The sequence below is a fragment of the Hemitrygon akajei genome, chromosome 7 (genome assembly GCF_048418815.1).
Source record: "Hemitrygon akajei chromosome 7, sHemAka1.3, whole genome shotgun sequence".
NCBI lineage: Eukaryota > Metazoa > Chordata > Chondrichthyes > Myliobatiformes > Dasyatidae > Hemitrygon > Hemitrygon akajei.
Window position 1 is genome coordinate 121,141,728 of NC_133130.1, and position 16,291 is coordinate 121,158,018.

The following is a 16,291-nucleotide window of genomic DNA, read 5'->3' on the forward strand; positions in this document are numbered from 1 at the left end:
TCCTTAGAACCAGTAGCAAATAAGAATATGTTAGCGATCCAGTTTTTCAAAATCAAAGAATCTCATCTTTGTTTAGTTCTGCGCTTTTATCCCGGGGCTGAAACAGTACAGTTCACATTGTACTAAGCAATAACACCATGAGACGTTGAAAACTGGGTGTTAAGCAGCCATATATTCCAAACTTGCTAAATACCTGTTCAGCGGGTTTGACAAGAAAACCAGTGGAACCAGTGGTGCGAAACAGAACCATTTACAGACTGAAGCGGACCTTGAACTTCTCCTTGGAGTATGGGTTTTGAAGTAGAGTCAGCACATCTCCAGGCAGAGGTTCCTGCTCCATTGATGAAATTTTTTCGTCTCTGCAGTTGATTTTTTCTCTCAGTTGCTCACAGACATTGGATGATCTAAAGACAGGCATGCTCCCTCAGGTTCTTTGCATAAGTGATAGGTCTTTATTCTTTTGGAGAATGTACACCTCACTTCATGTTTTCTGTCTATTTTTGGAGCGGTTTAAATTACGGAATACAGTAACAAAGGATCTTGCATTAGTTATGTAGTAGCACAGTGGTTAGTTATTTATTGGTATCCATGCTAAAGAGACAAATGGGAGCTCTGATGAAGGGTCTCAGTCTGAAACGTCGACTGTTAACTCTTTTCCGCAGACACTGCCTGACTTGCTGAGTTCCTCCAGCATTTTGTGTGTGTTTTGCTTTTGTTTTCCAGAATCTACAGACTTTCACCTGTTTGTGAGACAAATTCAAATCCCACCATGGTATCTTTGGGAATGACATTCAATTAATTAAATTCTACAATTAAAATTTAGTGCTTGCGGTGGTGATTGTGAAACTCCTAGATCTTTGCAATAACCTAAATGGGAGAAAAACATATATATTCCATTATAAACTTGTATGTAATTTTTAATCTGCAATTAGCAAAGTTCAAATGAAATTTACTATCAAAGTACAATCTGTATCACAATATGCTAACCTGAGATACACTTTCTTGCAGGCATTTATGTGAAATAAAGAAATATAATAGTACTTATGAAAAAAATACATAAAGACTGACAGAAACCAATGTGCAAAAGCCACTTGGTTCGGGGGTAATTAAAGACAGGTGTTGTAAAAAGCTGGCCTGGTTACTAATGCCACCAAGTGAATAATTCTCCTTTAAGAAACATTTCCTATTGCATACTGTCACACCATTGAGTGTCTGTCATTATGACCAAATAAAGATTAGTTAATTGTTGTTTGTATATACTTATTGTCTGCAACTGCATTTCATGAGTGACTATATCTTGGAAAAAATAATTTGTTGTATGTGAATTTCTGGTTTATACATACTGTGCAAAAGTTATGTCTGTAGGTAGGGTATTTGTCAACATGGAGTGGAGAACCATTTTGTAACACTGACGGGAGCAAAGGATTTTGGGAACAGCGAGGGTGGAATGCCGTTGGAGGGTTATGGGACAGGTGGGAGAGAAGGAGTGTTGAAGGGGGGAGTGACGTGGGTGCAGACACACCCAGACCTGAGACACCAGGCAAGTTTACTTGATTCCAAACAATTGGTTTATTGATGATTACAGAATGTCTCTCTGTTGCTTCCCACTCCCTCCCCTCTCCCTTCCCCTTTTCTCAACCACGATTCCCCTCTCCCAGCCCCCATCCCACTCTCAGTCAACAATAGAGACTCATATCAGAATCAGGTTGTTCATCACTCACAAATGTATGAAATTTTATTTTGCATAGGCAATACAGTGTAATACATAAAATTACTACAGTACTGTTTGCTCTTCCTCATAGATACTGCCTGACTCCAGCATTTTGTGTGTGTTGCTTTGGATTTCCAGCATCTGCAGATTTTCTTGTGTTAGTCATATGTTGACATGTATATACGTTGATAATAAATTGACTTTGACTTTGAGGTGTTGCAACACCACCAAATGGGTACTTGTTGCCTGGCCTGGGGAGGTAAGGATCACCATGGGCCACACAAAAGGCCAAAGCCACAGCAGTAATCTCTTTTCTTTGAAGAACGTCCGAGGTATTTTGGGCTTCAGAAAACAGTATTTTTTGTTCCCTGCAAACCCACAAATTGCTGTGTTTATTTGTTTAGATTTTCACTGTGTAGCCTTGGTAAGATTTGTACCAGTGAGTTCAAGGTTGCTAGACCTGATCCATAACTGCACGTCTACAGCGTACAATACTGTATTTGTGAAAGTGTAGCGGAGAGTGAGTTTCTAAATCTAGCAGGGGCTAAGGATCTTGGGAATGGTGAGGTTGGAGCGCCATGGGAGGGGTGTGGGACAGGTGGCAGAGAAGGAGTTCCAAGGTGGGTAGGGAAATGGCACGGGTGCAGACACACCCAACCTTAAGGTTACTTGATTCCAAGCAGTTGGTTTATTGATCATTACAGAATGTTTCTCTGGTGCTTCCTGCTCCCTCCCATCTCCCTTCCCCTTTTCCCAACCACAATTCCCCTCTCCCTGACCCCTTCCTACTCTCAGTCCACAATAGTGACTCATTTCAGAATCAGGTTTATCATCACTCACATAGGTATGAGGTTTGTTTTTTTTTGCACAAGCAATACAGTGTAATACATCAAATTACTACAGTACTGTGCAAAAGTCTTTAGTCTCCCGAGCTATAAATGTGTGCCTACAGCTTTTGCACATAACTGTATGTCAATGTTTGCATGCTATGCCAAGACAAGTACTTCCTTCTGTTGTGCTTGGAGATTCTGGCAAAAGCATTCCCTGGTAGAGGAAGTTTATCAGCAGCTTTTACTGTCAGTGGATGTCACGTGGGACATTGTCTTCATCCCCGTGACTGGCTTTGGAAGAGAAGAGTGCTGTTAGTCAGTCTTTGTCCTGAGGTGTGAATGATTTGTATGTCCAGGAGCGACAAGTCTATTTCTGTTCATTAATCCATTTGAGATGCTGCCAGGTTCTTCGTGTATTGCTCATCAGTACAGATCTCGTGAATGTCTTCTCCCTTCCCCTTTTCCCAACCATGATTCCCCTCGCCCTGCCCCTTTTCCACTCTCAGTGCACAATGGAGACCCATATCTGAATCAGGTTTATCATCACTCATATATGTCATGGAATTTTTTTTGAGGCAGTAGTACGTAAAATTATGCAATACATAAAATTACTAAAGTACTGTGAAAAAGTCTTGGGAAGCCTAGCTACATATATATATATATGTGTGTGTGTGTGTGTGTGCCTATGGCTTCTGGACAGTATTGTGTAATTGTAAATTCACAAGGAGCATCTCTGGTTTGCTTTCTCCCTGGTGGTCTGATATTTCCTGTGGTGCACCCTTTGTTCTCACGCTTGTTTGTACAACTACATTGTGATGATATGGGAAGCTTATTCTGAGATTTTTTTTGTTGTGTACATGGTAATTAATCTGTATATAACCACCTAGACTCATTGGGTGATGGTCTTGGCTCTTTGAGTTAAGAGTTCCAGGCTTATTCCAATAACTTTAACGTAAAATTCTCAGCCAACTCCTCAGCAGAGTGCTGAGGGAGCGCCACACTGCCGGCATTTGTACCTCTCAATTGTGACACCAAACCAAGATCTATCTTGGTGAGTGGATGAGGAAAGAAGAGGGGTGGAGGAGTAGGGCTTAATCAGTTTTCACTGGTCAGTATCGATCCCTCAATCAGTGGCATAAAAACAAATCTGATCTTTACGATATGTCTGTTTGTGGGAGCTGGAAGTCATAATGCTTCCCACATAAAGAGAGTTTTCATTTGTTATGTCCCGTGTCATATGACGTGGGCGATCATGGTCTTTCTGTGATCATGATTGTTCTTGGCAAAGTTTTCCGCAGAAGTGGTTTGCCATTGCCACCTTCTAGGCAGTGTCTTTACAAGATGGGTGACCCCAACCATTATCAATACTCTTCAGAGATTGTCTGCCTGGTGTCAGTGGTCACATAACCAGGACTAATGATAGAGTGACCAAACTTTGCAAATATGAGTAAGTCTGCAGATGCTAGGAATCCAGAGCAACACACAGAAAATGCTGGAGGAACTCAGCATCCATGGAAATGGATAAACAGTCACGTTTTGGGCCAAGACCTTTCATGAGGACCCCGTTGTCTGTGATACAGATGGAACATGCTGAAGGATATGAAGGGTACTGTAGAAGTTCAGGGATTGTCACCTCAGTCTTTTGGTTAGAATCATAGAGCACTAACCGCTGGCCAGTGGTGTAGTGGCATCTGCACCGGACTTCAAGGCAAGCTGGTTCTTTACATGCTGAGCTGTGTCAAGCTAGCAATTAAAAACAGACAAAATGCTAAGGAAACAGCAAGGTTGTTGCCCAATGTGCCACAAGGCACAGAGAGGAACAACAACAGAGTACTATAGCACAGAAACAGGTCCTTAGGCCCATCTGGTCTAAACTGAACTGTCTAGTGCCATTGCCCTGCCCTTTGACTAATAGTCCTATGCACCCCTCCCATACACATACTTATCCAAACCCACTTTGCTGAGATTGTTTCTCACTGTTTCCCACCACACTCCCTCATCCCACATGGTCTTCACTCATTACCTGTTTCGCAAGTTTGTCAATATTTGATAATGAGGGTGTGGATGTGATGTCAGGGGAGATTGCCTGAGTAACTTAATTTTCTTTTTCCCAGAGACTGGGCGTGGAGCATTTGAGCGTGATTGCTCTTCACAAAACTGCAAAACACACGTTTGAAAATAACCAGGTTCACTCACTCCTGAGAGGGGTCTGAGTGAATATCTAACTAATTCTCTAAACCAGTGAGGGCAGTTCTTGCAAATCTGAATTGAAATTGGGGCAGCTAAAATACTCCTGTTGCCAGATTAACTGGGAAAAAAATGAACTTTGGAGAAAAAAAAGCCTTTCGGATTAAACATGAGAAAATCTGCAGATGCTGGAAATCCAAAGCAACATCCATAAAATGCTGGAGGAACTCGGCAGACCAGGCAGCATCTATGGAAGTGAGTAAGCAGTCGATGTTAGGGGCAGAGACCCTTCTTCTGGACTTGTCTGTGTTGCTCTGGATTCTCTTTCAGAGGAATTTATGTTGAGTGTGCTGCATGGTTGTTTACTTTGGACTAGTTTGCTGGTGAACAGTAGTGTAGTGGTTAGCACAACGCTTTACAGTACTGGTGACCCGGGTTCAATTCCCATCGCACAGTAGTGTGGTGGTTAGCACAACGCTTTACAGTACCAATGATGTGGGTTCAATTCCCACCACTGCCTGTGAGGAGTTTCCGTGACCTCGTGTTACTCCCCCGGGTGCTCTGGTTTCCTCCCACTGTCTAAACACCTACCAGTTGGTAGGTTAATTGGTCTTTGTAAATTGTCCTGTGATCAAGGGATTGCTGAGCGGTGTGGCTCGAAGAACCAGAAGGGCCATGTTCTGCGCTGTTTCTCAATAAATAAATAATTAACCCCCCCCCCGGGACATTTTGTTCAGGTGAAAGATTCTATGTAAATACATGCTTCATTTGTGTACGGATTTGCATTTGTTGAGAAAACGATATCCTTTTGAAGAGACTGATTGTATGTAAAACGGGCAATAACCATGCCCTTTCTCCATCACTGATGTTTGCAAAAATGACTGTTCTCAAAGACAATGTAAATTTATTATCAATGTAGTTGTATGGCAAAGCAACACACCCAAACAGCTGGAGGATCGCAGGTCAGGCAGCATCTATTGAAATAAATAAACAGTCGATGTTTTGTGCCAAGGTCCGTCATCAGGTCTGAGAATGAAGGAGGAAGATGCCAGAATAAAAAGGTGGGAAGGATGTGATAGATGAAGTAAGGTGGGTGAGAAAGGTCAATGGGCAGGACAGGAAAGAATCTTATACGAGGGGAGAGTGGACCACTGGAGAAAATGAAGGAGAGGACCTAGGGGGAAGTGGTGAAGGCCACAGTGTGTAATAGAGGAATGTTGGGGGAGGGGAAGGGGAAGGATTAATTTTGTTCATCCGAAGGAAAAATCGATATTCATGCCATCAGGTGGGAGGCTACTTGGACAGACAAAAATGTGTTGCTCCTCCATCCTGAGGGTGGCCTCTTCTTTGTACAAGAGGAGTCCATGAAGCGACACATCAGAATGGGAATCAGAACTAAAATGTTTGGCCACTGGGAAGTTTGCTTTCGGCAGATGAAGCTGTACCCCAATTTACGATCCTGAGATTCATTTACCTGCAGGCATACTCATTAAGTCTGTAATAGGATCAATGAAAGACTGTACCGACTTGAGTGTTCAGCCAGTGTGCAAAAGACAACAAACTCTGCAAATACAAAAATTAAGAAATAATAATGATAAATAAATAAATAGATATAAAACCATAAGATATAGGAGCAGATTAGGCCATTCAACCCATTCATTCCATCATGGCTGATCCCGGATCCCACTCAACCCCATACACTTGCCTTCTCACCATATCTGTTGATGCCCTGGCCAATCAGGAAACGATCAACTTCTGCCTTAAATATACCCATAGACTTGGCCTCCACTGCAGTCTGTGGCAGAGTATTCCACAGATTTACCACTCTCTGGCAATAGGTATCGACAATATGAGAGGAAGAGTCTTAGAGAGTCCATTAGTTGTGGGAACATTTCAATGATGGGTCAAGTGTGGTTATAGAGTCATAGAAAAGTACAGTACAGAAACAGGTCCTTAGGCCCATCTTTTTAAACTGCCCAATCACATCGATTTGCCCTCCATATTCCCGGCAACACACACAAAATGCTGAAGAAACTTAGCTGGCCAGGCTGCGTTCATGGAAGTGAATATACAGTTGATGCTTCTGGCTAAGACTCTTCATTAAACCTTCCCTACCCCTCCCATCCATGTAGCTATTCAAGTTGAGTGAAGTTCTTTAATTCAATGGGTAGTAACTATTCCTGAACCTGGTGGTTACATCTCCAACTCTGTAAGACCAGACTGTGTACTTAACTTTCACAAGCTGTCATTTAGCATAAAATCATAAGATCAGCTTTACTTCTCAAACATACATCAAAACACAGCGTGAAATGCAATGTCCAGAGCAATCAGAGAATGCGCTGCAGGCAGCCTGCAAGTGTAGCCGTGCTTCTGGCACCAACATACAGTGCCTGTAGCTTACTAACCCTGATCAGTGTATATTACCAGGAAGCAAGTTTGATGAGTGAGACAGAAGAGAGTGATGACGAATAAGCACGTAAACCATTTAAGCAACAGTAAAACATTTGATCAGGCATCTAAATTCCCCTAAGTTACACAAACTACGATACTAAAATTCATCAAATAGATGCTTGGCTAAGAGTGCATCCTAAAGCTCTCCCAATGGATCTTCAGCACTGGGCGTGACCTCACTGTGAAAACGAGTGCCTCAAAGACAAAGGAAGTGTGCCTGAACCTGAACACCAGTGCTGTGGTACACAAGGCAACCAATGGGAAAGAGCTGCTACATCCTTAAATAGGCCAGTTGATGACCTACACAGTAAAATCAGCCATCGACCTGCCTTCCCATGTGGCAGTACATCTTTGAAATGTGAGAGAAAACCCGTGCGGTTATGAGAAGTGCATGCAAACTCCATACAGATAGCAGCAGGAATTGAACACTGATCACTGGTGCTGTAAAGCTACCATGCTGCCCTTTTCAATAATTCATACATTTTCCATAGTTCCATTTAAAATCAGAGAATGTATACAATATACGACCTGAACTTCTTGCTCTTCACAGACACCCACGAAGCAGAAGAGTATCCCAAAGAATGAGTGACAGTAAAAACATGGAGCTCAAACCCCCTTCTACTCCCTCCCCCATGCACAAGCATCAGGAAACATCAACACTCCCCCCTCCCCCATTTACTTCAGCAAAAAGCCTCAGCACCCTCCACCCACCAAGCAAGCAATAACCAATTCCCCCTCACAAGACCATGATCTGCTGTACAACAAAATTTCATTGTTCACCTGACAATTTGACATGCCATATCTCCCTAATAAAGAGGCAGAGAGGCGTCACACAGTGAGAGGGGAGACTAAAAGAAACAAAAAAAACACAACTCTCTGATTGCAATGTTGAAGTCTGCTGTGTTGCTTTTTTATCCCCTTGTTAATTATAATGCAAAGTGCTGAAGCAATCTCAGGGTTGTATACCGTGTACATACTTTGATAATAAATGAATTCAGACTGGAAAGAAAGTGTTTTGGGCCAAGCACCTTCACCTGGACCTTGATAACCCTGATTAAGGGTATCAACTGTAAATGCAAGTTACTCAGTTTCCTTCACAACATCAACAGAAGAGATTCTGCGGATGCTAGAAATCTTGAGCAAGGCACACAAAATGCTGGGGGCATTCATCAGGTCATGCAGCATCTACCTCTTCCACCTATCACCTCCCAGCTTCTGACTTCATCCCCTCTCCCCAACTCACTCACCTTCCCCCCCGACCTGGTCTCACCTATTCACCTGCCCTCACCCTCTGCACCTTGTTATTCTGGCTTCTTCCCCTTTCCTTTCCAGTCCTGAATTCAAAGATTCAAAGTACATTTATTATCGAATTATGTTTGCAGTATACAAGCCTGAGATCCATCTTCCCCACAGTCATGAAGGGTCTCGGCCCAAGAGGTTGTCTGTTTATTCCTCTCCACAACTGCTGTCTGAACCACTGATTTTATAATCTGCAGTCTCTTCCGTCACTAGTCACCTCATTATTGTGGTATAATATCCATCAAGGAGTTCCTGTACACTTGAAAATCCCTTTTGGCGTCTCCTTTCATACCATTATGTTGACAGCAAAAAGATGAAAGGGCTTATTGTTTCTGGATCATTGACACAGTGACAATCTATTTTCTGTAAGCTACACCTGTACTTAAACTGTCAAAGGATTTTCTCACCCTTACCAATATTATGGAACCAGTATAGTCACTCGTTCATTCGTTATGTGCCATGTTGTGTGACGTAGGCGATTGAGGTCTTTCCCTCACTGTGATCATTCTTGGCAAATTTTTTCTACAGAAGGTTTTTGCCACCTTCTGGGCAGTGTCTTTATAAAAACGTGACCCTAGCCATTAGCTTCAGCATAGCTATGGAAAGGGATAAAATCAGATGAAATGGTAAAGTGCTTAACTGGGGAAGGGCTAACTTTGAAGGGATGAGGCAGAAACTAGCGAGAGTAAATTGGAAACAGATGTTCAAAGGGGAGAGCACAGAAGTAATGTGGGAGAAGTTTAGGGACTACTTGAGCTGGGTTCAAGATAGGTTTGTCCCACTGAGGCAAGGAAAAAATGGTAGGAATAGGGAACCGTGGCTGACGAAACATGTGAGGCAACTCGTCAAGAGGAAAAAGGAAGCATATGTTAGATATAAGAAGCAGGAAGTATGAAGGGCTTATGAGAAATATAGAGTAGCCAGGTAGCTAAAGAAAGGACTTAGGAGAGCTCGAAGGGGGCATGAGAAGGCCTTGGCATGTAGGATTAAGGAGAACCCCAAGGCGTTCTATGCGTATGTGAAGAATAGGAGGATGACGAGAATGAAGGATAAGGAGGGCAACATGTGCCTGGAGGCGGAGGAGGTTGGGGAGGTCCTAAATGAATACTTTGCTTCAGTATTCACAAGTGAAAAGGATCTTGATCAGGATGAGGTCGAAGTAGAGTGGGCCTGTGTGCTGGACAATGTGGAGATTAAGGAAGAAGAAGTGCTGGATCTTCTTAAAAACATTAAGATTGATAAATTCCCAGGGCCAGATATGATACACCCCAGGTTGTTGTGGGAATTGAGAGAAAAGATTGCAGGAGCATTGGCCATGATCTTTGAATCCTCTTTGGCTGCAGGGGAAGTGCTGGAGGACTGGAGAATGGCAAATATAGTTCCCTTGTTTAAAAAAGAAACCTGGGAACTATAGACCGGTGAGTCTTACGTCAGTGTTATGCAAACTACTGGAAAGGATTCTTAAGGATAGGATCTATGAGCATTTGGAGAAGTACAATCTACTCATGGATGGTCAACATAACTTTGTGAAGGAAGAACGTGCCTCACGAGCCTGATTGAGTTTTTTGAAGAGGTAACAAAAGAAATTGATGAGGGTAGGGCAGTGGATGTGGTCTACATGGACTTTATCAAAGCATTTGACAAGGTCCCTCATGAGAGACTCATCCAGAAAGTCATGAGGCATGGGATAAGTGTAACCTTGGCTGTTTGGATAAAAAATTGGCTTAAAGGAAGAAAGCAGAGGGTAGTTGTGGAAGGAAAGTATTCTGCCTGGAGGTTGATGACTAGTGGATTGCCGCAGGGATCTGTCTTGGGACCCCTGCTATTTGTGATTTTTATAATTGACCTGGATGTAGAGGCGGAAGGATGGGTGAGTAAGTTTGCGGATGACATGAAGATTGTAGGAGTTGTGATGAAGCTGTAGGTTGTCAAGGGTTACAAGAGGATATAGACAGGCTGCAGAGTTGGGCAGAAAAATGGCAGATGGAGTTCAATCCGGACAAGTGTGAGGTGATGCATTTTGGAAGGACAAACCAGAAGACTGAGTACAGGATTAATGGGCAGTTACTTAAGAGTGTGGATGAACAAAGGGACCTTGGGGTTCAAATCCATACATCCCTCAAGGTTGCTGCACAGGTTGATAGGGTAGTTAAGAAGGCCTATGGGATGCTAGGCTTCATTAACGGGGGGATTGAGTTCAAGAGTAGAGAGGTCATGTTGCAACTCTACAAATCTCTGGTGAGACCGCACGTAGAGTATTGTGTTCAATTCTGGTCACCTCATTATACGAAGGATGTGGAAGCTATGGAGAGGGTGCAGAGGAGATTTACCAGGATGTTGCCTGGATTGGAGAACAAGTCATATGAAGCAAGGTTAGCAGAGCTAGGACTTTTCTCTTTGGAGTGTAGAAGAATGAGAGGGGACTTGATAGAGGTCTACAAGATTATGAGAGGCATAGATAGGGTGGATAGTCAGTACCTGTTTCCCAGGGCACCAATAGCAAACACCAGAGGGCATATGTACAAAATTAAGGGAGGTAAGTTTAGGGGAGACATCAGGGGTAAGTCTTTTACATAGAGGATTATGAGTGCCTGGAATGACTTGCCAGGGATGGTGGTGGAGGCTAAAACATTAGAGGTATTTAAGAGCCTCTTGGACAGGCACATGGATAAAAGAAAAATGGAGGGTTATGGGGTAGTGTGGGTTTAGTACTTTTTTTTAAGGATTATATGGGACAGCACAACATGGAGGGCTGAAGGGCCTGTACTGTGCTGTAGTGTTCTATGGTTCTATTATTAGTGCTCTTCAGAGACTGCCTGCCTGCCATAACCAGGACTTGTGATGTGCACCAGGTGCTCCCATGGCTCTACATGATACTGATCGGGTGACTAAGCAGGTGACCTGCAGGCTAGCCTAGGGTGTATAACTTCAAGTCAGACCAAAGCTACATTTGTGCGTCCAATTCTGGTCATCATAATTTCGAATGTTTGTGGAGATCCTAGAAAAGGAGCAGAAGAAATTCACCAGAGTGGTCCGGGGGCAAGGGCTTCAGTTCCTTGGACTGGAGAAGGTGACATTTTAAATTCAGTGCTTATGAAAAGTATTCATCCTCCCCCCTTGGAAGGTTTTCATATTTTATTGTTTTACAACATTGAATCATAGTGGATTAATTTGGCTTTTTTGACACTGATCGACAGAAAAAGACTCTTTTGTGCCAAAGTGAAAACAAATTGGTCTAAATTTATTACAATTATTAAACACAAAATAATTAATTGCCTAATTACTCACCTTTCAAGTCAGCAATTACTGCTGTGAGTCTGTGTGGATAGATCTCTATTAGTTTAGAATGTCTGGACTCAGCAATTCTCCCCCCCGTTCTCTTTACAAAACTGTTCAAGCTCTGTCAGATTGCATGGTGCTCGGGAGTGAACAGCCTTTTTCAAATCCAGCCACAAATTTTCAATTGGGTTGAGGTCAGGACTCTGACTTGGCCGCTCCAGGACATTAACTTTGATCATTGTAGCTGTGTAACTTTGGCTTTATGGTAATTGTATTGCTGGAAAACTAATCTTCTCCCAAGGCCCAGTTCTCCTGCAGACTGCATTAGGTTTTCCTCCAGGATTTCCCTGTATCTTGCTGCGTTCATTTTACCCTCTTCCTTCACAAGCCTTCCAGGACCTGCTGCAGTGAAGCATCCCCACAGCATGATGCAGCCACCACCATGCTTCACGGTAGGGATGGTGTGTTTTTGATTATGTGCAGTGTTTGACTTATGACAAACATAGCATTTAGTTTGATGGCCAAAAAGCTCAATTTTGGTTTCATCAGACCATAAAACCTTCCTCCAGCTGACTTCAGAGTCTCCCACGTGCCTTCTGACAAACTAGCCAACATTTCATGTGAATTTTTTTCAACAGTGGGTTTCTCTTTGCCACTCTCCCATAAAGCTGTGACTGGTGAAGCACCCGGGCAACAGTTGTTGTATGTGAGTCTCTCCCATCTCAGCCACTGAAGCTTGTAACTCCTCCAGAGTTGTCAGGTTTCTTGGTGCCCTCCCTCACTAGTCCCCTTCTTGCACAGTCACTCAGTCTTTGAGGATGGCGCTCTAGGCAGATTTATAGCTGTGCCATATTGTTTACATTTCTTGATGATTGACTCAACTAGACTCTAAGGAATATTCAGTGACTTGGAAATTTTCTTGTATCCGTTTCCTGACTTGTTCTTTTCAATAACCTTTCCGCAGGGTTGTTTGGAATGTTACTTTGTCTTCATGGTGTAGCTTTTGCCAAGACACTGACTCACCAGCAGTTGGACCTTCCAGATACAGGTGTATTTTTACTACAATCAATTGAAACACCTTGACTGCACACAGTGACTGCCATTTAACTAATTACGTGACTTCTAAAACCAATTGGCTGCACCAGTGATGATTTGGTGTGTTAAATTAAAAGGGGTGAATACCTATGCAATCAATTATTTTGTGTTTTATATTTGTAGTTAGAACCATAGAACATTACAGCACAGAAACAGGCCTTTTGGCCCTTCTTGGCTGTCCGAACCATTTTTCTGCCTAGTCCCAATGACCTGCACCTGGCCCATATCCCTCCATACCCCTCTCACCCATGTACCTGTCCAAGTTTTTCTTAAATGTTAAAAGTGAGCCCGCATTTACCACTTCACCTGGCAGCTCATTCCACACTCCCACCACTCTCTGTGTGAAGAAGCCCCCCCCAATTTTCCCTTTAAACTTTTCCCCTTTCACCCTTAACCCATGTCCTCTGGTTTTTTTTCTCCCCTAGCTTCAGTGGAAAAAGCTTGCTTGCTTTCACTTTATCTATACCCACCATAATTTTATATACCTCTATCAAGTCTCCCCTCATTCTTCTACGCTCCAGGGAATAAAGTCCTAAAGTCCTAACCTATTCAACCTTTCTTTGTAACTCAGTTTCTCAAGTCCCGGCAACATCCTTGTAAACCTTCTCTGCACTCTTTCAACCGTATTAATATCCTTCCTATAATTTGGTGACCAAAACTGCACACATTCTCTAAATTTGGACTCACCAATGCCTCATACAACCTCACCATAACATTCCAACTCTTATACTCAATACTTTGATTTATAAAGGCCAATGTACCAAAAGCTCTCTTTACTACCCTATCTACCTGTGATTCCACTTTTAGGGAATTTTATATCTGTACTCTGTTCTACTGCACTCCCCAGTGCCCTACCATTTACCTTGTATGTTCTACCTTGTTTTTTTCCTTCCAAAGTGCAATACCTCACACTTGTCTGTATTAAACTCCATCTGCCATTTTTCAGCCCATTTTTCCAGCTGGTCCAGATCCCTCTGCAAGCTTTGAAAACCTTCCTCACTGTCCACTACACTTCCAATCTTTGTATTATCAGCAAATTTGCTGATCCAATTTACCACATTATCATCCGGATCATTGATATAGATGACAAATAACAATGGACCCAGCACTGATCCCTGTGGCACACCACTAGTCACAGGCCTCCACTCAGAGTAGCAATCCTCCACTACCACTCTCTGTCTTCTTCCATTGAGCCAATGTCTAATCCAATTTACTACCTCTCCATGTATACCTAGCGACTGAATCTTCCTAACTAACCTCCCATGCGGGACCTTGTCAAAGGCCTTAGTGAAGTCCATGTAGACAACATCCACTGCCTTCCCTTCATCCACTTTCCTTGTAACCTCCTCGAAAAACTCTAACAGATTTGTTAAACGTGACCCACCATGCACAAAGCCATGTTGACTCTCCCTAATAAGTCCCTGTCCATCTAAATATTTGTAGATCCAATCTCTTAGTACTCTTTGCAATAATTTACCTACTACTGACGTCAAATTTACCGGTTTATAATTTCCTGGATTACTTTTAGAGCCTTAGTTACTTTAGATCACTTTGTAGAGATGTTTTCTCTTTGCCACAAAAGAGTATTTTTCTCATCGGATTCATACTTAAGTATAGATCATTGGAAGAATGAAATTTCCAGCTGCATTCCACTTGAAAAAATTACTTAAAATTTAAGAGATAAATATGAAACATTTTTGAAAATTTGGCGCCCTTATTTACAAAATACAGGATTAAATATATAGGTACTCCGAAGATAAAATAATTGGTTATTTGGGGAAAGAAATAAATTTATATACTAAAGTTATTATGAACTCCATGGAGCATGTGGGGATCTTCCGATATCCAGGCATTCTTTCTTTCTTTCTTTTTTCTTTTTTTTTCTTTTCTTCTATAGGGATGTTAGGGGGGAGGGGGGAAGGGTAGATATTTTTTTTTCTTTCTGTAATCATTTGAAAACAATTAAAAAAAATTTAAAAGAGTATTTTTCTCTTGATCAGTGCCAAAAAAAAGCCAAATTAAATCCACTGTGATTCAGTGTTGTAAAGCAATAAAACATGAAAACATCCGGGGGGTGGGGAGAGCTGGGGTATACTCTTTATAGGCACTGTAAGATTAATTTAGCTTTATTTTCACATATACATGGGAACATACGGTGAAATTCATCATTTGCATCAGCAGCCAATGCAATCCAAATATACTGTAAATAATTGGGAAAATGTGGTTGCTTGTTGTAACGATCTTGGCAATTTACTTGCAAATGTTTCTTCACCATGCAAGGAGACATCATCAGTGCACTGTTGATTGCACAGTGACCATGTGTGTCACATGACACCACCGTATGGAGAGAACGTACAAACACCTTACAGTCGGTGGCGGGAATTGAACCGCAATCTCTGACACTGTGAAGTGTTACATGTTATTACCATGTCGCTCAGGTTACGTGATAAATAACTAAATGGAGTACTTGTTGGCATCAAGACCAACACAGTCCAAATGTGTACCGGGACAGCCTGCAAGTGTCACCATGCCTCCAGCACCAACAATAGCATGCCCACAACTTATTAACTGTGACCAGTACATCCTTGGACAGTGGGAGGAAACCCATGCAGACACAAGAAGGATGTATACAGACTCCTTATGGAGGACGCTGGGGTTTGACCTCTGGGCTCCAATATCCTGAGCTGTAATAGTGTTGTGCTAATCGCTACGCTACTGTGGCATCATTTTAAAAGTTTCTTCTCCCAGTCAATTAATCTGATTCCCCTCCCCCCACAACCCTTCTATTTTTTACCATGAGAAAATTTGCAGATGCTGGGAATCCAGAGTAACACACAGAAAATGCTGCGGGAACTCAGCAAATCAAGCAGCATCTTTGGAAATGAATGAGCAGTCGATGTTTTGGACCTAGACCCTTCATCTATATAGTATCTCAGTTACTGTACTACACTGTAAATACTTTAAAATATCCACGAGGCTACATTAACATCAGCTGGCTGTAAGAAGATATGATTCTCTGTCACTCATTTTAGTACACAAAGACCAAGGACGCAAGTTTGTCTGGGAAACTACAAAAAACCAAGATATCAAGAGAATTCTTAGAAACAGTTCTCAACAGAAGACTCTATTAACAAGCATATCCAACTGGACACAATTTACAAACCCATCTGTCTGCAAGATCGGTGGTGAGGCGTGAGCCGCAGACACCTGAGAAACCAACGCTCGCAGCAACTGGTAACCGGGGACACGTGTCAGTGGAGATCACTCAGCTATCCAGCTGGCTGAGACCCAGCAGACACTAGCAGCCAACACAAATGCCAACCAATCAGAACGATGAGTCAGAATACTATAAACCCAAGCACTCAATTGCTGAACTGGTGACGAAACGTTTGGGACCTATCCTCCACGCGCAGCGAACATACCTACTCACGAGCAATCT

At 42.5% G+C, this 16,291-nt stretch overlaps 1 protein-coding gene across 8 annotated transcripts in view; it reads left to right on the forward strand.

Moving 5' to 3' along the window:
• Positions 1 to 16,291, forward strand: part of hic2 (hypermethylated in cancer 2) — a 185,878-nt gene that overhangs the window by 143,973 nt on the left and 25,614 nt on the right. The window contains exon 1 of one of the 8 annotated variants that reach the window (XM_073051860.1): positions 4,731 to 4,983. The exons of 6 other annotated variants lie outside the window; for them this stretch is intronic. The gene's annotated coding sequence lies outside the window, so the exon portion shown is untranslated. Of the gene's footprint in view, positions 1 to 4,730; positions 4,984 to 12,589; positions 12,806 to 16,291 lie in introns of those variants that run through there. One more of the 8 variants, XM_073051863.1, reaches the window with a different exon arrangement.